Consider the following 25,973-nt stretch of genomic DNA (forward strand, 5'->3'; position numbering starts at 1 on the left):
ATCAGTACCAGGGATCGAACTCACGACCGCCTGCTTGCAAGGCAGGTGCTTATGCCGCTGAGCTAAATCCCAAGCCCTGATGCTGTATATTTCAAAGAATGCTGTATATTTCAAAGAACTGTTCTTGGCCAAATGGATATTTTTAGTAGTGCATAATTGTTCTTGTTTCCATTGTTTGACTCCTCTGCTGTTTTACTTCTTGAAATTTTTTTACTAAATTCAAGAATTATTGGGAATATTTTCTAAAATTTCTCTATAAGGAAAAGTCTATAGACAAAACCCCCAAATCATTATTGGAAGAAAACAACTTTGTCTTTGAATGCTTGTTTTAAAATGTTGATTATTTGAATTACAACCACTATGTCTAGGTTTTGGGGGCTTTTTATGATTATGGGAATCAAACCCAGGGTCTCAAGCATGCTAGGCAAGCGTACTCCACGGAGCTACACCTCCATCCTCAATTTATTTTTAAGTTTATCAGCAAAGAGACTTGATAGAGCAAGCCTCTAAATATGTCTTAGTATTTTTATAATGAAAAAAGATAACCTGAAAATCATTACTTAAATGTTTATTTAGGCCATGGAGTTGGTTCATTGAAAGAGGTGAAACAAATCTGTATATTCGTGAAGTTAATCCTCACTTCACAGATTTCCAAATGTTGTTTTTAACTCTAAATGTAAAAACATTTAAATTCCTATGGTTCAATTAATTAATTAAATTATAAGATTAAAATATCTGGAAATAGCTAGTTTTGACTGTAAATCCTCAGTGATGGAATTCACTGAATGGGACAAGCATCTTTAGCAACATTCTTTTTTAACAGCCACCAAACGCACCTTGATAGCTACAGTCCAATTTTGCTTCCCCTCCTTCTCAAAGAACCTGGAAAATATCTACTCAAGACACGGACAACAGTTACTGTATGCTTAGCTTCTTGGTGCACAGGAGAAAACCAGGCTCTGTCACGCACATGGAGAGCCACGAACACGGGCAGGCACCCGTCCCTCACTCAGAGGTATTACCAGGAAGCGCCACAAATATCACCTCTGCTGTAGCTTCTTCCATGATTCGGATTTTCATTCGCAAAATCCATATAACCCTTGAAATATGAGTTTAATGCTTCATAGCATATATTTTCTCTGCTCCCCAAAAGTGTTAAATACTTCACACGTAGGCTGTACGTTCTTTCTTTTACAAATGTGACAGGATGACTTCCTCACTTTTCTGACCACAAACTTAGATAGATAGATAGATATAGATATAGATATAGATAGATAGATAGATAAATAGATAGATAAGTAGATAGATAAATAGATAGACAGACATAGAGATGGAGATGGAGAGAGATATATACATATAGCCACTGTTTAACCTCTCTGTGCAAAACTGTTTCCCTTCTAAACTGGACAAAATAAGAGTATGCCCTGACCTCTGCTATCATTCCTGCAGATCCCTTCCTGGTAAGGTCCCTTGGATGGGAGAAAAGGCTCCTTCAGCAACTCACATGGGAGAGAAGGTACTGAAAATTCAACACTGAGTTCCTGTTTGTTACTATAAGAAGACCAAGAACAGTGACAATACTGGAATGAAAGTAAATGTTTGCACCGAACATACAAGCACACAAAGATGAACTGCACACCAGCGTGTCACCAGTAATGATGACGCTGGGCCCAGTTGCTGAATGCACTCACTGTCAATCTCCACCTCATCCGCTATGCAGGGCACATAGACTGGGGAGGATTCCTCCTGTTGACGGCCTCCAGCTTCCAACCGCAGTCCCCTTAGGCACGGGAACAGGAGGAAGTAAAAAAGAAACAGGGCACTAGTGAGGACTGAGTCACTGTCAGCATTCTGTGTTCAGAGATCCTGAATCTTTTTGTAGCCTCTCCAGTCATGCAAATTAAAACCACACTGGGACTTTATTTACCTCAGAAAAAAATGGGCATCATCAAGAGATCAAATAATAACAGATGCTGGAGAGGATGCAGGGGAAAAGGAATGCTGGGAGTGTCAACTAGTACACATCTATGGAAATCAGTATGGAGAGTCCTCAAAAACTAAAACTCAAAATTCCACTTCACCAAGCTATTCCCCTTCTGGGTATCTTCTGAAAAGACTCAAGGATGTCATATGCTTACCTATGCTTATAGCAGCACAGCTCGTAAGAGCTAAACCTTGGAGGCGTCCTATATGTCCATCCACGGAGGAGTGGATAAAGAAGGGTGGTGTTTATATACGATGGAGTAATACCCTGCTCTAAACAAAGATAAACCTGAGTCATTTGTAAGAAAATGGACACACCTTGAAATCAGTCTAATTATCCATGGTTACTCTTATATGAGAAATCCAACTATAAACCAATTTAAAAAGCAAAATAAATAGGAAACAGGGAGATAGACATTTGAAAATGGGAAAGGGACCAGGAGATGGAGCAGGAGAGAGGTGGGGGGAAGCTTCAGAAGTGTAATGCACACTTATCAATGAATGTAATCACTACATACCACAATCATCTACTAATAAACAAATTTAAAACAAAACTTTCCCAATGTTCCGGTTGGCACAGCACAAGGTGGCAACATTTACCCCATGGACTGAAGCCAGCAAGTACCAGGAAGGCACCTAGCGACGGTCACCTCCACATGGGCCGCGCTCAGGACCGAGGCCAGGATGCTGGTCTCATCTCCACTTTTCTCTCTTGCGTTCTTGGAGGAACTCACGTTAATTTCCCGAGTGCAGTCACGTCAAATAGTGTTCTTTGCTCCTAGAAGCCTTCTGGATACTTTCCAGATGCCACTGTTTTGATGAAGAGTAAAGATGTCACATAATCTGACTACTCTGTCTGAAAGGAGTGGCTTCCTCTGTATTTAAAGAATACACCCATCCATGAAGGAAACTATGGATAAAAATGCAAATCCTTCTCGTAGTACCTCTAGATATTTTTACTATAGTGATACTATAGGCTATGATTAATGATAACATAAGAGTTAAAAACTCCACCTTTGCATGGTATTACCTATAATTAGCCAATCTTAGAATTTAGGGAGCATACACACACTATCTAGATACAACGAAGCTTTCTGCCTCTCTACTTCTTTACTGGCTGGAGTCATGGTTTAAATCTGAAGCATCCCCCCAAGCACTGAAGACTTGCCCCCTCTCCCCATCGGGACTGTTCTCAGGTGAAGCCACAAGTGCTCTCAGCTCAGCTCACATTGGGCCATCTGAGGTGAGCTGCTGGCTGCACTGGGACCCAGCAGGAGGAAGCGAGTCCCTGGGTCTCTCTCCCTCTCCTTCTCTTCCTCCTCCTTCCATTTCGCTCTCCCTCTCCTTCTCCCCGTCTCTCTCTCCCTTTGCTTCCCCATCTCTTTCTCCTTCCTGCCTCCCTGCCTGTCTGCCCACCATGAGCTAAGCCGCTTTCCTCCGCCGCCCCTCACCTGACTCGGAGCCTCACAGGCCAAGGACTGAAAGGCCAACGTAGCCCTCTGCTCCTTCACGCTATGTATGAATGTCACGGATTTTGTTCCAGGAGCAGAAAGGTAACTAATGCACACGGGGGACTCTAACTTTCATTTTTCTTTGGAGCATTCTTCTTTTAAAACAGCTTCACACCTCAACGACTCCCAGGCCTTGCTACGGCTGTATGAAACACATGACACAGTGGTATAACATTCACTTCAGGACTGGGAAAGCGAAGGCTCCAGACAGGAGTGGAACTGAGCCCGGGCCCAGGGGTCTGGTGGCCCCTGCCCTCTCCTAGTGTGCCGGCCTCACCACGGGCCTGGACAGTGGCTGAGAGGATGACACTGTGACTTGCTCTCTACTGAAGGCTGGTTTCCTGGGTGGCGGAGGACACAGGTGGCATTGGGTTTGCTCTGCCCAATCTCCCAGTGACCCCAAGCCTGCGGGAAGTCCTCTTGCTCCATCACACTTAACACACCTGCACTGGGTGCCTCCAAAGCTGAACTCGGGGACCCACGGGTTTCCGAACACCAGAGCTCCCACTAAAAGCATAACTCCTCGCAAGCAGAAGGGAAATGCATTTCTAAAAGGTATCTGGTAGCAGGCTTCACATATAAAGTGCTCCACTCTACACATCTCACTGAGCAATGTAATTGTACTATTAAAGGAGAAAGAGAGGCGTGCCCACAGGTAGCTGTGAGAAATGAGGTGGAAGAGTCACAGGAAGTTAATTTTCCGTGATTTCTTAAAGGATTAAAATGCAATAAAATCTACTGCATTGTAGGAAGTCTCATCTGAGGGAAACTCTAGTTCATACTGAGGAGGACAATACTTAGACAACTTCTCTTTCTCAGTAATTTCCTCTTCGGAGCCCTTTTCCATTTGAAGGTCATCGTGTCATCTATCCCAACATGTTTATCTCTCCTAAACCTGGAAAACAGACAGATGACTCCATATACTCACAAGATGAAGCCAGGGCACATTACTATATTATTCTTTGGAATTCAGCCATAAATTCCACGACCTTAGCAGACCACAGTGATGTACACTAAAATCTCCACACCACTTCAATGCTTTATTAGAGCATTAAGTTCCAAGCTGTGGAGTGCAGTTTCCTGTGCACGCCCGCCGCTGCCTATGAGTGTCTGCTATTTGCTGAGCCATGGAGCTGGGATGCTGTGATGGGAACCACACCTCCTCCCGTGAAGTTCTCCAGCAGGAGCGAAGGATGAGACGGGGTCCCGCACTATCCCACTCCAGAGAGAGCACATCACAGCACCATGACAGCTCCTGCTGCTGCTGGTGGTGGTATTACCTATAATTAGCCATCCTATAGGTAGTATTATACCTATAATACCACCATCCAGGATGCCAGGCCCCGGAAGATGACAGGACCCTTTCCAGCCCAAGTACAGCTCCAGGTTTCTGGGCCTCATTTGTACAACTTGCCCATTAAAAGATGCTTTATCTGGGGCTGGGGATTTAGCTCAGCAGCATAAGTGCCTGCCTTGCAAACAGGCAGTCGTGAGTTCGATCCCTGGTACTGATAAAAAGGAAAACAACAACAAAAAAAAGATGCTTTATCTCCAGTCATACGTCCTATGGTGGTTTGCATCATGCTGACCCAAATAGCAGGACTGATAAGTATTTTCTAGTTGAGCATCTCAGTGAGGATGCTGGTCACACTCCACACACCATCTTCAAGGTCACAGTCATGCCTCTGGCAGGGTGAGCTGCCTTGGCACCCTGCATTTCCTTGTCTCTGTGGGGCACTCTCACCACACACAGCTCCCCACACAGGTGTCTGTTCTGCCTCCGTACTGCCAGGACCCTCACCCAGCAGCCACACCGCACTCTCTCCTTCCCTCCCATCCTCTGTCCTCTCCTTCCCTCACAGCCCTGTCCGAGTGAGCATCCCGGAAGTTGCTCCCCACCCTTCTCCTCCCTGACAGGAAACCCATGGAGATAATGACCATTTTCTTTATACCCCCGAGTCTGAGGACTCCATAGCATCTGGGTGAATGAGCCTGCTGCCTGCCACCAGCCCCCCCATGAAATCCTGAAACCCCCAAGGGCCACCTAGAAGCTGATTCCCGAGAATCAGACACCTGCTTGCTGATTCTGACAGCAGCCAGGTACCCTGGCCAGAGGAAGCACATGGAAGTCAGCTGTGTGACGAGGCAACTCTGCTGACCACACCCTCAGTTGCCTGCACAAAGTAAATAAAAAAGGCTTCCCGTGCCTCCTGCCTGCCGCAGGTTCCTCTAGCATAAACACCGGTGGAGATGAGAATGTGATTTCCATTGAAAGGAACCTGAGAGCGGGTTCTTTCTTTTCACAGTTCAATCTATTCTCTGATTCCTAAATTTACAACATTATTCATAGAGAATTAACTTGCCTAAGTATGCATCACCGGCATAGCAGTGTTGTTATGGATTAAAAACTGGTGGTCAACTTAACACCAGCTGAATTAAATCAATGTGGTACTGAGTGTAAATGGGCCAGGTGAGGAAAGTTGCCAGCATAAATAGAGATGTGGAGAAGAGCAAGGCATTGTGGCTTCCCCTAAGTGGTGCTGTTTTGAGCCATAGGTTCTCCTGGAGGAGCTCATCATGCTGGTTTCCCCTATGTGAGTTCAGCCATTATCATCAGAGGAGCTCTCATCACTGAGAGTGGCTGTTCATTTTGGGGGAGCTCTGCTCCTTACGCTTCACATTGAGCATCACTTCCTGGCTCCAGAGGAGATATGTGCTGTTCAGTCTCTAGAAGAGGCTTGTCACACTGGCTTCCTGTGATCATTGGAGGAGCTAGAAACCTCTGTGTCAACTGAGGATGGCTGTGGGACTTTTTATTTTGAGTATGACTGGTTCTTATTTTGAGTATGACTTCTCAGCTCCAGAGTAGAACCCTCAATCTACCAGCACAGCTCCTTTACCCCACTGGCATAGACTGTCTAGCTTCCACCCCCTGACCTTTGGGCCCTCTCAGCACAAATTCATAAAAAGAGACTGGCATGAGTCCTTCTCGTAGGTGCTAGACCTCCAGTTGGGCTCATGGGAGGCATTGGGCTCTAGGTCTTCATTTGGACTCATGCAGGACATTACTGTGGGATCCAGGCTCTTAGCTGAACATTTCGTGTCTTTAGTGTTGTGGACAGATTTCCTGCACTTCCTTGTGTTTAACTCTGGGTGACCATCATAAAATAGTATTACAAATTCTGTGTCCTGATTCTAATTGTTCTCCTCACAACCCCAGATTACAACAGGGGTCTTTCATGACAACCATAACTTACAAATTCCCTACATGGTTTGATAAACTTTATATACGGTAGATGCTTCCATAATATCTTCTTTCTGTGTGATTTATCATAAAAGAACATTTGATATAAAAGTCACAGACATCCTTCTTTTAAAGACACATTTCTAAAGAGGGTATCACTGTTTTTACTTCTATGTGTGGATCAAACTTTCACTTTGGAAATCACTTCACACTAGGCTTTCTTGTTAGTATGCTGTGAGCTGTTGTTTTAAAAATCTGAAATAACAGGTGTTTCTCTTTCCAGGGTAGATGTGCACCCAGGCTCACCCTGGGGACCTGCAAGTCACGCTTAGTCTTTTCACCCTACGGCATGACCTCAGGAAAGCCAGCATCCGTCCAAACACACAGCAGTTCAAATAACCGTCAAAATGAACCTTAGCCGCCAGCCACACACCTGCAGCATGAAAAGTTTACAGTTGTTCATTAAGCAGCAGATCCTCCAAGCAAATGCAAAATTCAGATGCTTTGTCAGTGCCATTAGTATGTAAGAGCCAAATGTCCTCTCCAATGCGTTGTCTGAAGAAGAAATTTATACATGGCACCTGACTGTAACAGGATGGTGATGAGATGAATACTGTATCCAGAGCCTTCTAAAAAAATATATGCTTTTATCCAACAAAGGATTAATTTACATATTTTAATTGGCTAGTTCATTTATTAGTTCAATACTTATCCAATATGACTTTCATAAATCCTGTGCCCTGCTGTCTGACATGGATTTGTATTTCAAGACAGTGTAAGCTAAAGCAAAAAACTGACAACCTTGTTTCAACTCACACACAGATCTGGCAAACCCAGAAAAGGAAATGATAAAACAGTCTGAGAAATCTATATTATAGACCAGCTGTACAAGTTTAATAGCTGCAATCAATCAAGTAAAGTAAATATGTGACCTCTACTTCAATGCTATTAGATATATAGAAGTCTTTTATTGATTTAATAATGTGTTTAGTAAACATTGCATTTCATAAGCCATTTACTTTCATCAATGGCTCTTTACCATATGTTATTGCCCTAATATGCATGTATCTATATAAACATGCAATTTATAGGCTTGAGTATTATTCACACACTTCTCATTAGTTCAACTAAAACATGAATAATTACAACTCTGTTAACAGGCAAAAGCAACACTGTAGGATTCATAGATTGTTATTCACATTAGGTGAAAGCCATTTACAAATCAAATCAAGAACAAATGCTGGTTGATGACTTATTAGAAAATTCAGCTTCAAAAGAGGGAAAAAATTCATTAAGAAGCATATTTTCACTCATCACTGAATTAAAAAAAATTCATAGTGTACTGGGCCTTCTGCATAATAGAGAGTAATCAGATGTGCTTTTCTTTAGAAAATTCTGTCACCTTGCAATTAGCCCAAGTGAATAACATAGCCCCTTACCTCAGCTACAGAAAGCACAGAAGAGGATGGCAAAGGCTGACGCCTGCTAACCTCATCCAATCTGAAAACCACTGGCAGGCTTTGGGAAGGGCTGACCTTAAGCAATCCATGATACAACATTAGCCACTGAAATTGTGGCTTTTCAGTGTATGTAGCATATTTGGCATCACTGATAGGTGCACTCTGAAATGACAAAACTCTGGTGGGAGTGTAGAAATGTGGTTACGAGAGTCTGGAATTGTATAATGTTGGGCAAAGGGTCCAAACAAAAGGGCAAAGGGTGCAGTCACACAGGAGGAAAAATGCTAAGTATTTAAGGCGGTGGATATGGAAATTAGACGGATTCCGCACTGTGGGATCATCATGTCATCACTGTCTACCACACTATTATAGGAAATTATAATCTGTCAAAAAATGAAAGTAAAAATTTTTTAAAATAACTTACTACATAGTTTAGAAGCTCAGTAATACAGTTAAAGATGAAAGGCTGCTCTTATATGTAATCGACACTGAGATGATTTGCATATTTTAATATGCTTTGGAATAGTTCATTGGTGAAACTAAATGTCCTGTCAACTCCCCAGTCGTTCTGTTGTCCGGGCTTCTTTCCTGCACTCTGGGTAACTGCAGCTTGCTGACTGTGTGGACAACTTACCTTCAGTCTGAGATCAGCCTCTTCCACTCTTGCAGGAACTTTGCTCTGAGGAAGCCTCCCTTTCACACAGCAGAGCACTTCCTGTAGAAGTGCACATTCGACCTGGGAAACTACCTACCTCTGAAGCAACACAGATATCCTTGGAGCACTTTTTAAAGCCATTGAAGCTTTGTTCTTAGTCTTTAAATCAAAAGTAAAACTGGAATTTTTTGTCTATGGTGTGAGGTAAGGATCTCTTCTTTCAGTATGGAAAATAATTTTTGAAAAGTGGTTTTTGAATCACCCACACTTGAACTGAACTGCAAAGGTGCCTCTGTGGTACCCGTTACCTGCACATTGGTGGGTCTCTTGCTGGTGCCTCTATTATATGTCCTTAGCTCACACATTTGCCAACAGGGGTCTTCTTACAACTCAAGCACTTATTCTTTCTCCATGGATTCTAATCAATTTTGTTTGCCAAAGTCATTCCTCAATTTTCCATAGATTTCCAAAATATCTTGTTATATTTATTAATGGGCACTTCTTAATGTTTCTTGGTACTGCAAATGGAAGACTTTCTAATTTTCTATAATTCTTATTTTCTTTAATACTAGTATTGCTTTCCACAACCTTGCTGAATTATGATTCACTGGACTTGAGGAGAAAATTTTGAGATTTAGCATTACCAGTCAACCCATTCTTTAATGCAAATGTACTAATGGAAAATGATGGATAAAATTTAAATTGATTTGATCTAGAGTTGCTTTTTAACTGATTGTATTACTATCTAACACTGCTTAACATATGAATGTTTATTTTACAGTTGTTTTATATTAAAATTTATTCTTTTAAAAATTTTTGAAATCATTAAATCATGTTAAACCTACAGAAAAAGCTGTGAGAACAAAATGGTGCAGGGGAAGGCTGTGCACCCTTTTCAGAGACTTATTTATTGCTAACATTTTTTCCCTTTGCTTATCATTTGGTTACCCTGCATTTCTGTGTGTTTACGCACATCTCTAAAGAGATGAAACACAGAGGTGACATGGAGAAGGTGCAGATATATAGACAGATGATGTAGATTTATTTTTCTGAGCCAATTGAGGGCCCTTTACTCCTAAAGACTAAACTTTTCCCTACCACAGTGCATTTTTCAGGATGGAACATTATCCAACATTACCACAGCTTAGTTCTCAATTTCTCCTAGTTTAACATTTATACAATACTTTTAATTAAGCTTCCATTCACATTCCATTTTAGTCCACTTTTCCAACAATACGCTTAACAAGATTCCCCTCTCCTCATGAAACAATAAAACAATAGCCAATTCTGGGTCAGATACGGAATTAGTTAACAAATCTCTTTAGTCTTCCTGAGTAAGGAACATGGTCCATTACCACAGCTTTGTCTTTCAGTCACTGACATTTTTTAAAAGAATATATACTTTTCTTTCCTTTGATTTTGTTTCAATTAAATATTGTAATTCTTCCTTTGGCATTTGTCTGATATATATATATATATATATATATATATATATATATATATATGAATGATAGATTAGACAAATAGATAGATTCATTCCATCCAGAGGTGTGGTGTGGGATGAAATCCTTCCTCTCTGAAAAGTCTGACCACTCAATCACAGTGCTGGCCAATTTCTTCACTATATAATTACATATAAAATGCACACACACACACGTGTGTGCACACAATTTTGTAAATCATTAGTTCAAACAGATGCATGCTATTCTAACTGATCTCCGTGAGGCTTCTGCTGCTTTCCTGTCCCCTCTGACTCTTCCTTAGGGAGAGGAAACCATTTGCTCCTCACCGAGTCCGACGGTAGCCCCAGAGCTGCAGGACCAGCTCCTCCCCACCACCGCACTAAACAGACCTCCTGAGAGCACTGGGAATGGTGTGCAGCTTCCCCTCCCCCATCACCTGAGAAGGATCAGTGCAGCTGGATCTGTGCACACGGACCGTGTGGAAGTTTTTCTTTGTTTTAGAGCTGTTATGATATTTAATTAGAATACATTTGCTTCTATTTGCTTTCAGTTCTTAATAATTTATTACACGCAGTAACATCATGCTTCCAAAAGTTAATATTCTACCAAAAGGTGCTCCCAGATGTGTCTCCGATTCCCCAAATCCTACTCATTCTTCTCCCCCAGCATCACTTAAAGGTAACCTGTTTCAGTGCTTCCTGGTTTATTCTTCTTAGTAATTTTATTTTTGGCAAAGCAGTGATAGGTCTCTGTCTCTCTCTCTCTCTCTCTCTCTCTCTCTCTCTCTCTCTCTCTCTCTCTCTTCATTTTCACTTTTCTAAAACTGGCACCAGTTAGGGAGCAGGTATGTGGACTTGAAACATCTTAATTCTCTTTGTCCTCTTCCTGTCCTGCCCGGGTCTCCAAGATGCATCTCAGGATCCCTTCACAAAAGATCTGTCTCCTTGTTTCGTATTTCCTTTAACTTTTAAAACTGTTTTTAGGTGGTGCTTCCCCCATGAGAGAAGTTAAGCCCCGGCTAAGCCTGTGTGATCTTTGTCGCATTCTGTGCATTTATCACTTTCCCCGCAGGGTGCGGGGGCAGCACCCTGCACACGCCTGCTGTACGCCACCCTTCGTGCTTCAGGTGCTCTGCACCCTGGGCTCCCACCACTCTGCGCCTCTCTTTCACTCATAGCTACACCTTCTCCATATGAACATCAAGCTCTACGAAAATCTTGATGAATTGGCTGGCAAAATGTTGTCACAACCTCTCATACATTCGCAGATCACTTTGGAAGCTTCCAAGGAAAATCTTCGAAAGATGAAAACACCCCACAAATGAAATGGCAAGAATGAATGATTTCTCAGGGATATTTTATTTTTCCAAAAATAAATGTCATGGATGTGTTTAGCACTCCCAGCCTTCTCACAGCTACTCTGTTCTCCAGCAGCCTGGCTTTCACACTGTGCGTGCCTACCTCCTGTGCACTGCCTTGAAATTTCTCAGCTAACTCCAAGCAAACCACACACGTGCCAGTGCACACAACCAGTGCACGTGAGAAGGACACACGGAGGCCAGCAGCCCCCTATGCAGAGCAGGACCCAACGCAGACCTGGCCTTAACACAAAGCAAAAGCACAAGAATCAGGGACAGGAGGAAGCAGTGTCACCTCGAGCACGGCACTGTGCCTAACCATGAGCAACTGAGGAAGCCAAGGTACGGGTAAGGATTCACAGCAGCAGCGACAAGGCTCAGTGGCTCTGGCCAGAGTTTCAGGACAGCCTGTCACCTGAAACCAGGGTGCTTTCTATACTGTCCCAACTGATACTACAGGGCTAGGACATACATATGCCTGGGGTGGGGGTTCAGATGGGAAATAAAAGGTTCATTTTAACAACCCGGAAAAGAATATTTAGTGAGAAATAGCGCTGCCTTTCATTAGTCTCTTTTCTGTTCCACGGTTTATTTATGACAGGACAGATTGCAAAAATTTGTGCTTTCCAAAAATCTTGTATTTATGGACATAATGGATAGCTGTGTGTGTAAAACTATATTGTGTGAGAAAAAGAAACTAGAATGACACCACTAAAGCACACAATAAAGCCCATTAAATTAAGCTATAAAAAATTCTAACATTGGTAGACCTGGCAAAAATGTTTATAGATAAATAAGCCAGCAGGGGGAAAAGAACTCCTCAAGGTCACACAGCAAGTTCAGTAGCAGAATAGAACTAAGGACTCAAGTTCTGAAAGACTGCCAACTATTTGTTCCACGTAAGGGGACAGAACTGGCAACAAAAGTTGGCCTGAGGCCACCAAGGCCTCAAGGACGTTTCCAAAGAGCTGCCACTGTGCTCCTGCGCTTGGAACACAAGGTATTCTGCTTTGCTGTTTCCTTTACCTAGAACAGTCACAAAACAATATTTTCTGGCATGAAACTGAGTTAGTTTGTCACTACTCCACGCCTCACAACAAGAGCAAGAACAAATTAGGTGCTGTTATTTTAGATGCTTGCAAAATGAACCGTGGCACAGGGGAAGGCACCACACCCAGAGTGCAGGCAGAGGCTGCTACTGGCCAGACCCTTTAGGAAGTGATCTGTGAGAGCTACCAGCATGTGTAGCCCCTGGCCGTTGCTCTGTGGATGCTGAGAAACACCAGGTGCAACCTGCAGCTCTCGGCACTCCATAGTGTATGGCAGGGCTCTTTGTCCCCAAGAACCGCACAATGACAGCAGAGGATGGTGCTTTGCAGTGGTCACAGTGTGAGCTGCTCTGCACTGGGCAGGGTGGCTTAGCACTAGAAGAGCTGCCAAACCAAGCATAAGATCCCACCAGAACTCCTTGGTATTCTGCTTTATTCATGGAAAGACGTGCAATCCAGTTGCCCGGCTCTAATTCAGTGTTGAAAGAAGTGGGGGAAGTTGAGCATGCACACAAGTCACAGCCACCAAGGCAGGCCCTGTCACAGGACAAAGTCAGGGCATGGGACCATGGGCCCAAATCCAAACCTGGACCGGCGCCTGCTGGAGGCAATGAGGCTCACAGCAGCCTGTGTGCATCTGGATGAAAACAGAGCATATTAGACCCACACCAGAGGCGCTGGCCACGGGAGTGATTGCAACAGCACCCCGCACATCTTCAACCATCCAGTCGCATCTCTGGGTAGAATGTCACAACCACAAGTGTGAAGAGAGAGACACCAGAAGTCTTGTGCAGGCAGATGGTGAGATGAGCAGGTCGGCCACAGAGAATTCACCTTTCTCAGCCCACTTGATGGTCTATGGTCGGTCTTCTTCACTCTGGAGGTGGGGAAACAATCATGGTATGAAGAGTGTAAGGGAGAGCTCAGGAGTTGCAAAAGGGAGAGTAAAAAATAACAGAGACAGAGTGCACTTGCAGCTCTCTGTAAACCAGGCAGGGCCATGTGGCTGGTTGCTGTGTGAGATATTCTCATTGACTCCACCTGTAATGCAACATGGGAGCTGCACTTCTGTGGGACCTGCACATAAAGAAGGATCCAGAACTCCAGGGAGGCGCTAAACCCTTCCGTCATGGGCCACTGCTACTTTTAATTAGCAGAAATAAAGACTAAGTCACACAGCCTGAGCTCCCTCGATGAAGCCACAGATGCAGATGCCTGAGTCCCACAAATACCGGTGGACCACTCCATTCACTCTGGGCGGACCCTGTTCTCGGTGATTTCTGGGTATGAGCGCATTCAGTGGTCACCAAACCCCTGCAAGGCCCAGGGGCTGTGTGCATTTTACAGACCATAGATGGGACTGAGGCTTCACTGCATTGATAGCAGTCATCACTGCAAATGCCCAGCCACACTGTCCAAGAGGTCACAAGCCACTTCTGTAACTGAAATAAAAAGATCCTTAAATACCCAAAGCTGGCAGAAGAACACAGGCTGTGTCTATGGCCATTACATGATCCTCGGGTGCCAAAAGTTTAAAACAATGCATTGGAGAGTCCAAGAGAGAATCCTAGGAGTGAGGGGTGAACAGAGGAGCCACTGTAGGGGCAGACTAAAGATCAACTGCATGAGACTATGGACTGTCCATTTGGGAAAAGTGATTAGATTCCCCCCACAGCAGCACAAAATGGGGTGGAGAGAACCTGCATGTGTCACAGTGGAATACAACACAGCTGCTAAAAGTGCAGGGCACAGAGCTGGGTCAGGTGAGATAGTGTGACAGCTGTGAAACACGACACAAGCACTAGATGTGTTTTCATTTGTTGTTTAAAAAGCTTCTTATGTGCACGTGTTTTACACGTCTATATAACTGCCATGTATGTAAAGATCGAGGTCGGAATGAGTGATTCACTCAGAGAGCAGAATCAACAAAGGCAAACATTTCTTTATTTTTATACTCTTCTGCCATGTTAGAATTTTTAAATGGCACTGCAGTTTTCAAAAGATCAACACTCACACACATACACACACAGACAGTCAGGTGGCAGCGTGGCTAGGTGACAGGAAGGGTACAGGCCACCCGAGCCCTTGCAGATCTTGTGCAGAAATTTGTCTTTATTGTTAGTGGATGAAGCATCAGCAAGAGACTTCAAGCAGCAATGGGAAAGAACCATTCCTATACTCGAGGCAAATCTTGGTGCTGGAGTGTGAGGAGCTAAGAGAAGTATCAGCACCACCCGTGGGATGATGGTTCCTAACATCTGCATGTGGAGTCACCCAGAGTAGAGAGGCCCAGACACCCCCCAGTTGGAATGACTGCAGATCTCCTTTCACACACGGGGAAACTGAGGCTCAGAGTTATTCACAAACTGATCCATTTGCACAACTAGCCCATCTGAAACTTGGAATCCAAACTCAAACCCCAGTTGGAGCACTGAATGGCAAAGTGATACGAGATTCTAGGTGTTGCACCAGCTTTCACCTGGGACCAGAACAGGGCAGGAGTTGGGAGTGAAGGGTGCAGACTCGCCCTGTATGAGGAAAGACGGCCACACTGGATGCTGAGTAGAAAGAGGGAATGAGGAAGCCAAGGGATTGTAAGATGCACTCAGGTTCCGAGTCGGGAAAGTTCCCGATTTCCCACAGTACGGTAATTTGTATTTTTATAGCGTGAATCATATCTACCAATGCCTTCAAAGACTTTACAGACAGCTCATGAAAGCCACATTCACCCAATGGGGCGCCCGTTTTTCATTCCGGCTTTCTGACGTGACGCTGTAATGGGCTGTGGATGCCCGCAGTAAATCTTTTCACCCTGACAGTCTACTTGCCCCAGGGCACTGGGAAACTGAGAGGTCATGAAATGTCCTGGTTTCTCTAGGATAAAGGGGGCATGTGCCAAGAATGTTGGATGCCCCTTTCTGGATTTCTTGTGTTCTAATCACAGAAAATGTGACAAACTTAAAAATCACAAACACAGCACACATGTGTGCCCAGCCAGACACACACAGGGCACATACTTATTCACGTGTTTTACACGTCTATATAACTGCCATGTATATAAAGATCCAGGTCGGAAAGATGCAAACTTTTCTTTTCTATTCTTGTTTAAATTGCACCTTGATGTAAGCATTTTTAACAGTGAGGTGGGGATGAATTCTTGACGTCTTTAAGGTTTCCGGAAACCTCCCAGGTTTTGTATGAAATCCATTAGGCTAGCTGGGCGTGGTGGTACACACCTGTAGGCCCGGCACTTGGGAGACTGAGGCAGGATAATTGTTACAAGATCAAGACCAACATGGGCTACAAAGTGAGCTCAAGGCCAGCCTGAACTGCATAGTGAGACCCTGTCTCAATAAATAAATAAATAAATAAATAAATGTTTTAAAAAAATAAATATGCTAGTAATCATAAGTATTTCACTAAGGATGTTAGCAACATCTGTCACTAACTGATCAAGCATATATATATCCATATTCACATGAGGACACTTCAAGGAAATCTGGAGTTAGAGACCCACTGACTACACATCAGGAGACTGCAGTGACAGAACATAGCAGTTCCCTCAGCTTCCCATTATAGTTATGCAGGCCATGTCCAGGTAGCAAGGCATGCTCTTAATTCTGCTTTTTAAAAAAATACCAATTTTGCCCATTTACTCATTGGTTTTCTGGGGAAAAGCATCACCTATATAATGCACTGCAATTTGCTAGAAAGCCTGTGCTAACATGGCCGTGAAAGTCTGCTGATTGTACTTCCTTAAACTTCCATGCTACTGCCTGTTACTGCAAGTACTTTTCATGTACTAATTCTGAACCCTGAATTGCTAGCTGCTGCCAAGATTATACAGAGAGGGATTGTACAAATAGAGAACATGAAATTCCACGCTCCACAAAAGCATACTTTAATGAAGTAAGTAATTAACTCGTTGGCTTTTGGTTAATCCATTCTCCTGCAATCTCACACGCAAAAATCTTCATTTGCCAAGACTCCACTGATGGAAGTAAGTTGGCTGCACAGAGATGTTTTAATATGCACCCTCACTGCTGACTGTATAGAGCCTGAGAAATGCAAACACTCACTGCTTTGGATCCAGGCAACCTGGGAGGAACAAAGAGAAGGAACTCACACACACACAGTAAAGGACACAGGAGAGAGCGCCTTTCCCCTCTCTGAAGCTGTCTGGGTTTTGTAGGCCATACTGAACAGACTCCACCAGTCTGTGGTCTGTGCCTAAAGCAAACCCACAGATTTTTTTTTCCAAATGACTTAACTGTCACAGAGAAATGTAGAGACAAAGGCACTCCTGGGGTAAATCCCCTGTAACTAAGAAGGGTCGTGTTGATCCTTTTCTCCCTTTAATTTCTCTTCCTTCTGAAGAGCTCTGTGCTCCATGGCCAGCTCCCGGCTGGCACTGCAGATAAGAAGCCCTTCCTGGGGCTTCAAGCGCCTCCCAGGAACAAAACCAGGGCCCTGTGGGCTGCAGACTCTGCAGACTCAGCTGTCCTTGGACTACATCCCACACCATTTCAGAGAGCACAGGAAGATGCCCCGAGCTGCAGGATCGCTGTGTCTTACACTCACTCTCAGACTTTACGGTTTGGAGACTTCAACAGATGAACCTGGTGGGGATTCTTTCTGCTCCTCAAACCCCAGCAATTAATCAACTGATAGGCTTCACATCAGAAAGCGACACATTCCCTTTCATTAAATATGCGCCATTGGCTTTGTGATTTGAACCTTGACCAAGAACTAAACATGATGCTCGCAAGTAATGTTTTAAAATGTATTTTTTCTTTTCCAGAACAATGAAGTTGCCTTTAAACTGAGGGTGACAAAATTCACATAGAAGATAAACACAAGTAGATCATCAAACATATATAAAGCTAGAAAGGCGCATAGAAGCCAGCGTTACAGTTTGCTTCTAGGCAGGGCAGAGCACGCAGTGTCAGCTCAGGGTCTGCACAGAGTGCCATGCAGGGCCACAGCTCACGGTCAACACCTGCAGCACCAGCTAAGAAGGATCTATAGCAAATCCAGGCCCACACTCTCGGTGACTGCCACGTAACGTGGAAGAGGGTTCCCAGCAAGCAGCAGGATGCCTGACTGAGCCAGTGGTCCCAGGTGGTTTGCAGGGAGCTACAACAAGCTGGGATTTCCATGGGAGCCTCTTTCTGTACCTGCAGCACTGAATATACACATAGACACTGTCAGAGAGAAAACATACCACACAGGAAGGTTAGAACCTGAGGTCTCAAATTTCAAGGTGCTGCACTGGGACCAGGAGATGAGTTGGGTAGGGAAGCACAGAGTGCAGGGTGGTATTAGCGCTGACAGCTGGAACAGACCTAGGCCCTGCTGTGCAAGGCGGCAGTGATGGCTAGGCTAGGGGTAAGAGTGACCCATTTGCTAGGAGCTGTGAGAAAGCCCAGGTCACAGAAACCACTTCCTGCCCAGCCCGTCCAGTGGGCAAGGAGGGCAGCAGGGCTATTGAGGCATAGCCCAGAAGAAGAGGAAGGCCACTGTGCCCATCAGGATTCTGCTGGGAGCTTGGTGCTGCCTTCCTGGGGCAAGAGGGGCCAGGCTGTGCAACCCAGCAGAGGCTGGGGCTGCTGGGCATCACTTGCAAGACTCTTACACAGCCATGTGTGGCCTGAGGGGTGCAGGATTCATCCAGAGGTGGACCAGGGCAGCACAGATGAGAAGGTGACAGGGTGACAAGGGGACCAAGGAGGCCAGCAAGCAAACGCCTGCACTGAGGGGCCAGGGCAAGGGGACAGAATCAGCCTGAGTCCTGAAGGAAAGCATGGTGCTCTGAGGGTGTGAGAGACAGGCCAGGATGGACAAGGAGGCTCAAGTGGGCCTTGCACAGAGCAGCCACAGGACAGGTCTGCAGCTGGACAGATTTCACCCTGGGCAAAGGAACCTTCTGGGGTGAGGAGGCACCTGGGGAGGGTGGAGACAGGATCAGAGGAGGGTGTGCAAGGGCATGGGTGGTGTGATCAGACATACACACACACACACACCTACACATGCTCTAAGCTAAGAAGCCACCAGAGGGGACAGTGAAGCAATTAAAAAGGTGACAGAGTGAGGACTCTCCCTGGGAGAGATAACCAGGGTGAGGGGCCTTCCTAGGACTGTGAGAACTGAACCAATCAGAAACTTGCTATTTTCTATCCTTCATTTGAATCTGATGGTATTCAAAAGACCAACCAGAAGATGCTCTTTTTAATCCTTCATTTGCATGTGAGCACAGCCAATCGAAAGACTGTCCCTGCTCCTTCATTTACATATGGCAAGAAGCAAAACTTTCTAATAGGACAGTTTACACATGACATCAGACCAAGTGAGTCTCCGATAGGACCACTGCCCCAGTGCCTTATTTACTTAAACTATAAGAGCTATGAAGAAAATGTCCAAGAGAATTTGACTTTTATTTTGTTCTGAAACATCAGATTCTTTAAAAACTGTAGCTGTGGCCCTGCTTTTCCAGGGCCTAGTTCTGCATTCAGCCTATCTTCCCAGCCGACCCACCCTGGCTGGTGAGAGGAACGCACTGCCTATGATGAGAAGCAGAGTTGGCCTTCGAGGCCATGACTGAGGACAACAGGGTTGGTGCAGTGAGACCGGACGGTCACCAGGCGGGAGCTCAGAGCTGGGGCCAGCTGTGTGCCCAGGTGGCTGGCACGGGCAGAGGTCTAGGGCTATCCCCCGCCATTTCTCTGCCATCAGTGGGAATCAGGCAGGTGACAGTGGCCCAGCGCACAGATGTGACAGCCCAAAGCAGAGCGATAGGGCTTCTGGGAATTGTGGGACGGTGAGGATCTCAGAAAGAACACGGACCTCTAAGGCTTGGAGAGGAGAAGAAACATGAGAGGCCTCAAGCCTTGTGAGGACTGCACAGTGACTGAGGAGCTGGTGCTCCCGGTGGCCTGGCTTGTCCTGGAGCAGCAGCATCATGCACGTCGAGGCCGAGCACAGAGGCCATGGGGCAGCCTCAGCTTGGATGTGGTGAGGGAAAGCTCTAGGGAGGTGGCAGGGTGACGGAGAAAGGCTGCACATGCCAGCCTCAAAACAGAGGAGAAGCTAGCTGAAGCTAAGTTTCAAAACAAATTCAGTTAGGCACATCTCAATGGGAAGAAGAACAAAACTGGTTTCAAATTTGCTTTGTTCCCAGAAAGGTGTTTCTCTCTTTATGGGCTCATTAACTTGGAAGGTAAAATCAATTACAAAATACAACACACTTGACTTGATGTTGCACAATAAGAAATTTAAAACAGACCTGCAGGTGTAGAAAATTTGGAGTACAAATAATACAGGCATACTCTCCTTAAAATATGCATACATTTCCTTGTTAGGCTATGCTGGAATTGAGTGTGTGTGTGGCTTTGGTACGTCTTCCAAAACTCAAATATTGTGCTGAAAACTACATCTTAAAAGTAAAACTCTACTTACTGTCTTTGGAGTATTTTTCCACTCAAGATAGGTGAAGTATTTTAAGTTTAGTTTTCAGCACTTCAGTGTCAAGAGCTGCGCGCTCCACAGAGCTTAACATTATTATGGTTCTCGCACAATGGAAATGAGCACTAATTGTCAATAGCACAATGGTAACATCAAACTGCATTCAGTGTGATGCTCTTCCTGCGAAGACTGGCATGAACCATCTGCCTTTTTTGATCTCGGTGAAACTTTCTTTCAATTATATACCATGCTTATCTCATCTCAAAAAACAAATGTCAAGCTGCAGGAACATCGTATCTTGGAAGCGAGCGTCTTCTCTGGTCATTAGGAGAGATCAGACATAGTAACTGGGAGCTTAGTACTTCTCTTCAGTCCAGGGCAGACAGGGTTGTGTCCACAGGCTGGAGCGCCTGGAGAGCTCATTACTCATGCAGTTAGCATCCCCCTCATACTGCTGTGCTGGTTTTATGGGCTTCTCTTACATCCTAATGAGACTGCAGGAGTCTAAGAACCCTTATTAAAGAGCTGTGAATGCCTTATTGGTTCAACCCATCTACACATCACTATGCACACAGAGCCTTAAAACCACAAGCAGATTAGAAGGGATTAGAAAGGCAGCCCACACATCCGGTGGGCCTGGGTCCAGTAAACTCACACTTGCTATATCGCCTTCAGAGTACACAGACAGCTAAGTTCACTCGTATTTTGCAGCTGCATTATTAAGGAATCACGAAAGGGCACAGCCTATGTTCCTTGCCTGGTTCCACACAGCAGAGTCCCTCAGACCCTGTGCTGGGATGCCCGCCTGTACTCATGAGCTACTCCACTGTCTTCTATTCCTGCCAGCATCTCTTTGTCCCATCTCTCAAAGTTGGAGGGCAGAGTTCTGTGGCCTCAGCCTATCATCTCACACTTCCCAGCAGGCTGCATGGATTTATCTCAGGAGCCCCTGGGTTGTTTTTGGTTTGATAACCGTTAACACAGAGCATGCAGGAACACATGAAGGAGAAATGCAGTCCTGCAGCCCTTCTCGCACTGGTGGATGGGCCTGCGTGAATCTCACAACAGAGACTCCAAGAAGAATGTGAACACAAGGTTGGGCTGGGAGGACGGACGCAGGACCTAGGCAGAGGGTCCAGCACATTGCCCAAGTGCCAGAGATCCCCTTGCTCTATAAACCAGCCCCCATTTCATCCCAGCACCCAAACTGCTGACACCATCCTGGAGGAGGAAACGAGGGACCCTTGCCTGAGGACCCTGACCATGGCAAGGACTGTCCACAGGGCTGGTTCCTAAGGTACAATACCCTTCAGGGACAGTTGGGTAGAGGTAAGTTCTACTTCAATTCCTGCTCCTCCATCAGGCCAAGTATCTCTAGGTCATCCAATTGTGGCCCTCAGCTGAGCTACATGTACCCACAGGGGCCACAGCCCAGTCCACCTCCTGACCTGCAGCAGCTCTGCACCAAGTCACAGGGTGGTCACAGGAAAAGGCTCTCCTGGGTCCATGCCAACTCTCTGCAAAGACCTTCAGGACTCGGAATAATGAGTCCACCTGGAAGTCATTCAACAGTAACTGATGGACGCTTGACACAGCGGCGCCGTGCAGACAGGGGAAGAGGTATGGGTACACCCTTCTGCTTACACATCTGTGGTGGGCAAATGCCTAAGTCTCACCAGGGGACAGCAACATGGGCAGAGTAGGGCAAGAGGCCTCCAACCCATGTCCAGTGCAGGCTCCCAGCCCCGTGTGTGCAGGCCCGATACACTGCCTGGGCTCTGACGTGGTGGATCTCAGCAACAGAAAGCAGCTCTGCTTTCTGGTGCTCCAGAAAAGCACCTCAGTGGACAGTGGGCTTGGAACCTGTGCTCTGCCGATCCTTACTTTCCACGCCATGGCCCTCAAGCTGCTCTGGGAGGGAAGTCGCTAACTGTGTGACAAAGGAATATTCAGTATTTCTTGAACATTAGCTATGCCGGGATGTGGGGCCCGTTGCTTTTCCTTTTTGCTCTGTCTCTTCTCCGCCATCTACTGCCATGCCCACAATCACAATCAGTAACCCTGGTACCCAATAACAAGCGTCAGAGGTGAACACAGACACTATGAAAGATGAAGCAAGTAGGCCACCTTCGCTTCTGGCTGCAGGTTAAGATGCACTGCAATTATGTCACTGGGCTGTGATTTTACATATGAATTTCCCCCGAACTGATACAAATCCAGACCATGAAGAACAGAAAGGGCAACACAAGATTTGATGCTTTGGTTACAGGCGACTCCCTACAACCACAAGACCGCCATGCCAGTAGTCACTTGGTTTGTCGCACTGCAGCTCCTCTGTGTATCTTTTTAGTAGAGTTTGCTGTGATTCGGAGATCTCGGTGGTCTCTGAGCACCTTACCTGAGCCACCACTGCCAAACGATGCGTTACAGCTGCCACTTGGAGCTTGAGCAGACATAAGCAAGTAATACCAGTGACAAAAATAAGGACTCACACTTACTGATCATTTGGTGCAGTTTGGACTTGCTGCCTTTCACATATCCTCCAACAACCCAAGGAGATGGGTGGGTACTTTCTCTACACATGAGGAAACTGAGGCATGGAGTGGTTGGATGACTTCAGGGGGACTGTTAATGTGAGCTCCACACCCAGGCTCCAGCGCACACTGAAACAGGAAAGTTCTGATCAGCTCTGCTAGACCGAAGCCCAGCCTGCGAACTGAATCAAGTTTGGCAGGCGACATAGTCAAAGAGTTTCAGCACAATTACATCTCCTAAGTGTTGATTTTTTGCAAAAATATAGGATGTGCTGTGGTTGACCTTGGGAAACAGCTCTGCAGGGGCGCTATGGTGCTCTGTTCTTTCAGGTACTGAGCCCATGACCATGCATCCGCATCCGGGGCAGCCCTCAAAGGCACCGCAAGACTTCTCACGGCGACTTTTCTCCAGGGGATTCATGATGGGAAAATAATAAAATTTCACTGAAGACAAACTTAAGAATCAGATTAATTGAGAGAGTGAGTAGAAGACCAGAGACACAGGTGTAAACGCACCTGGCCGCTCCGGGTCCACTGTCCCTGCCTGCATGAGCTACGGGCACTTCCACCCTCTCCAAGACACCTGCTGAGCACTTCGGGCAGGCGCCCTCCGTGGGGGCAGAAGGCACAGGATTTCTGGGAAACTGTTTGGTTAAAGAGAAATGACCGGAAAAACATTTAACTCCTGTTTTTGGTGTGAATGACAAGGGTAGCGGCCCACTGAAAGGCACCGTGGCAGTATCATTCCAAAGCCTAAAACATTATTTCTATAGTCAAACCAGCACTGCTTCTTCTTCTTCCAGGAATTTGCTTTTATGAACTCAGAGTGGATGTGCTGACAGGGTAAACCACAGGGGTTTTCTGCTAGAACTGTGTATAATAAGGAAACACTAGAAACAAACTAAAGGTCCACCAAGGGGGAACTAATTAAATGCATTGTACAGACACGTCATTTTGATAACAGGCAGAAAAACTACATTGTAGGAAACTGTCGAGCAGAAAAAGTTTATGTTAATGATACACTACTAAGCAGGGAATAAAGAATTTTAAAATAAAATGATCCTTTAGGTAAATATGCATAGGATGCATGTGAGACTAAAGTCATTTATATTAAAGTCTTGAATGAATCACTGTAGGTGCCAGGAATATAAATAATTTCTTCTCAGTGTTCTTCTTGCTTTGTTTTTCTGCTTTCCACATTTTCTAGATGTATAGCTAATCACTGTGTTTCAATAAAAGGGTCATTTTTACATTATAAAAATCTAGCAAAAAGAATTAATAATTGTGTTTAACTCTTGCAGCCCAGTAACACATCCTCCAGGGTCACTTGAAGAGCAGCCAGACACAAGGGAGAGCTGTCGGTGATCACCGGAGCGGACTGAATGCTCCGTGCAGGGTGGGATGTGTGGAGTCCCTGTAGCCTTGCACTGATGAGAAACTCACTGGTAAGGGAGGAAGGTGGAACAAACTGCAGCATGCACAGCCACACGGCTCTGAGAGCTCAAAATCTAAATTATCTCTAAAGTAGTAAACAAATGCCTTTGGGGTTGAATAGGTTATATAAACCCTGAGGCCACGAAGCAGCACATGTTACATGCTCTGTTGTGTCCTGATGTCTCTGAGTGAAATGTGAGATAAGCCAGACTTGGAGAAGACAAATATCACATAACCTCACTTGCACACAGAACCTAGGAAAGTGAAACTCTCAGAAACACATGGGTCCCAGGGGCCGGGGAGGAGCAGAGGAGGTACTGTCAGAGGGCCCAACATTTCAGTTAGACAGAAGGAAGCAATAACATGGAGGGATCGATAACACGGAGGCTATAGTGAATAGGGTATCACATGCATCAAAGCACCAAAAGCATCTATGTTTACCTTGTACACTGCAAAAACAAAGGTAAGTGTGTAACATGATGGATATGTTCATTGCCTGGACTTAGTCATTCTGCATAAACAGAGAGCAGCACCTCCCACTGTACCCTATAAATGCATGCAACTGTTATCAGCCAATTAAAAAAGTAAATATATGTGAGCCATTTTATATGCAAACACTCCTTTATTCACATACTTATAAAGTACTTTCTGTGTGTGGGCGCTAATTATGGATATGCGGCCACATGTGCATATGTGCTCTCATAGAAGAGCAAAATGGAAAGAAACAGCAAAGAAATTAAGCATGCCTATACCGTGCTGGTGGAATTAATGCAAATATTCTTTACTTATTTGTTCTTCATACATTTTTAAAATTCTCTGCAAGTGTTCTTATTGAAACACATACACACCCACACACACACACACACACACACACACACACACACACACACACGCGTAAAAAAACACTGGCCAGTGCCAAGTACTGATGCTGATGTCATGTTGGTGAAAACTGTCTGGAGAAGGTCCAGGCAAGGGGCTGCAGATGTAGCTCAGTGGCGCAGCGCCTGCCTGGCCAGCACAAGGTCCTGAGTTCGATTCCCAGTACCAGTGAAAGAGGAAGAAGAAGACGAAGACGAAGACAAAGGGCGAGGCAGGCCAAGGTCTGCGCTGCAGCCACACTGGCAGCAGGAGGTGCTAAGATCTGTCTCTCAGCTTAACGCGTCCCACAAAGCCCTGGGTGACATGATAACAAGCACGAAGCCCCACCAAGTTGGAAAGGGATAATTCATGGAGACTGTGGCATCAAAAAACATTTTCTGCTTTTTCTAGTCTGCCCAGAGCAGCGTTGTCCACTGGAATAAAACTATGTGCCGTCCTTCTTTTGGCAAATGAAAAATAAGAGACACATCATTTTCTTGGATAGCCGTGTGTACCACTGACAATAAAGCAGTGTCCTTGAGACCCAGACAGCAAAGAAAAGACATGTCCCCTTGTATCACTCAAAGCCAACGCCCAAGAGTGGACACCAGCATTCGCTCTCAGTAAAACCAGCCATTAGCTATTGCTAATAAATCTGCTACCACAATGATAACTGCAGAGAGCAGTGCTGTCATCCAGCGGTATCAACAGAACCATCGCCAAGCTGGGAAGACAGCTCAGCAGCACAGCGCCCACCCGACAAGCACAGGGTCTTGTGTTTGATTCCTGATACAAAAAAAAAAAAAAAAAACCAAAACACTGTCACCACAGGTTTTTCTTGCTCTCCATTTCCGTGTCCCTTTGCAGAGCTGAAAGCCACTCGGCAAACCAGAAAGTGCTCTTGTAAGATTAGTCAGCGCCCCTATTTTCCCACACGCGTTGTACCGAACTACAATTATGTGCT

General features: G+C 45.3%; 1 protein-coding gene across 4 annotated transcripts in view; it reads right to left on the reverse strand.

The window, feature by feature from the left end:
- Positions 1-25,973, reverse strand: part of LOC134471837 (uncharacterized) — a 123,951-nt gene that overhangs the window by 36,511 nt on the left and 61,467 nt on the right. For 2 of the 4 annotated variants that reach the window (XR_010041533.1, XR_010041532.1), the window contains exon 3: positions 11,509-13,599. The exons of 1 other annotated variant lie outside the window; for it this stretch is intronic. The gene's annotated coding sequence lies outside the window, so the exon portion shown is untranslated. Of the gene's footprint in view, positions 1-11,508; positions 13,600-22,681; positions 22,847-25,973 lie in introns of those variants that run through there. One more of the 4 variants, XR_010041534.1, reaches the window with a different exon arrangement.

This window comes from Cavia porcellus, unplaced genomic scaffold (assembly GCF_034190915.1).
Source record: "Cavia porcellus strain 051 isolate PalLab524CR breed Dunkin Hartley unplaced genomic scaffold, mCavPor4.1 scaffold_20, whole genome shotgun sequence".
In the NCBI taxonomy this organism is placed as follows: Eukaryota; Metazoa; Chordata; class Mammalia; order Rodentia; family Caviidae; genus Cavia; species Cavia porcellus.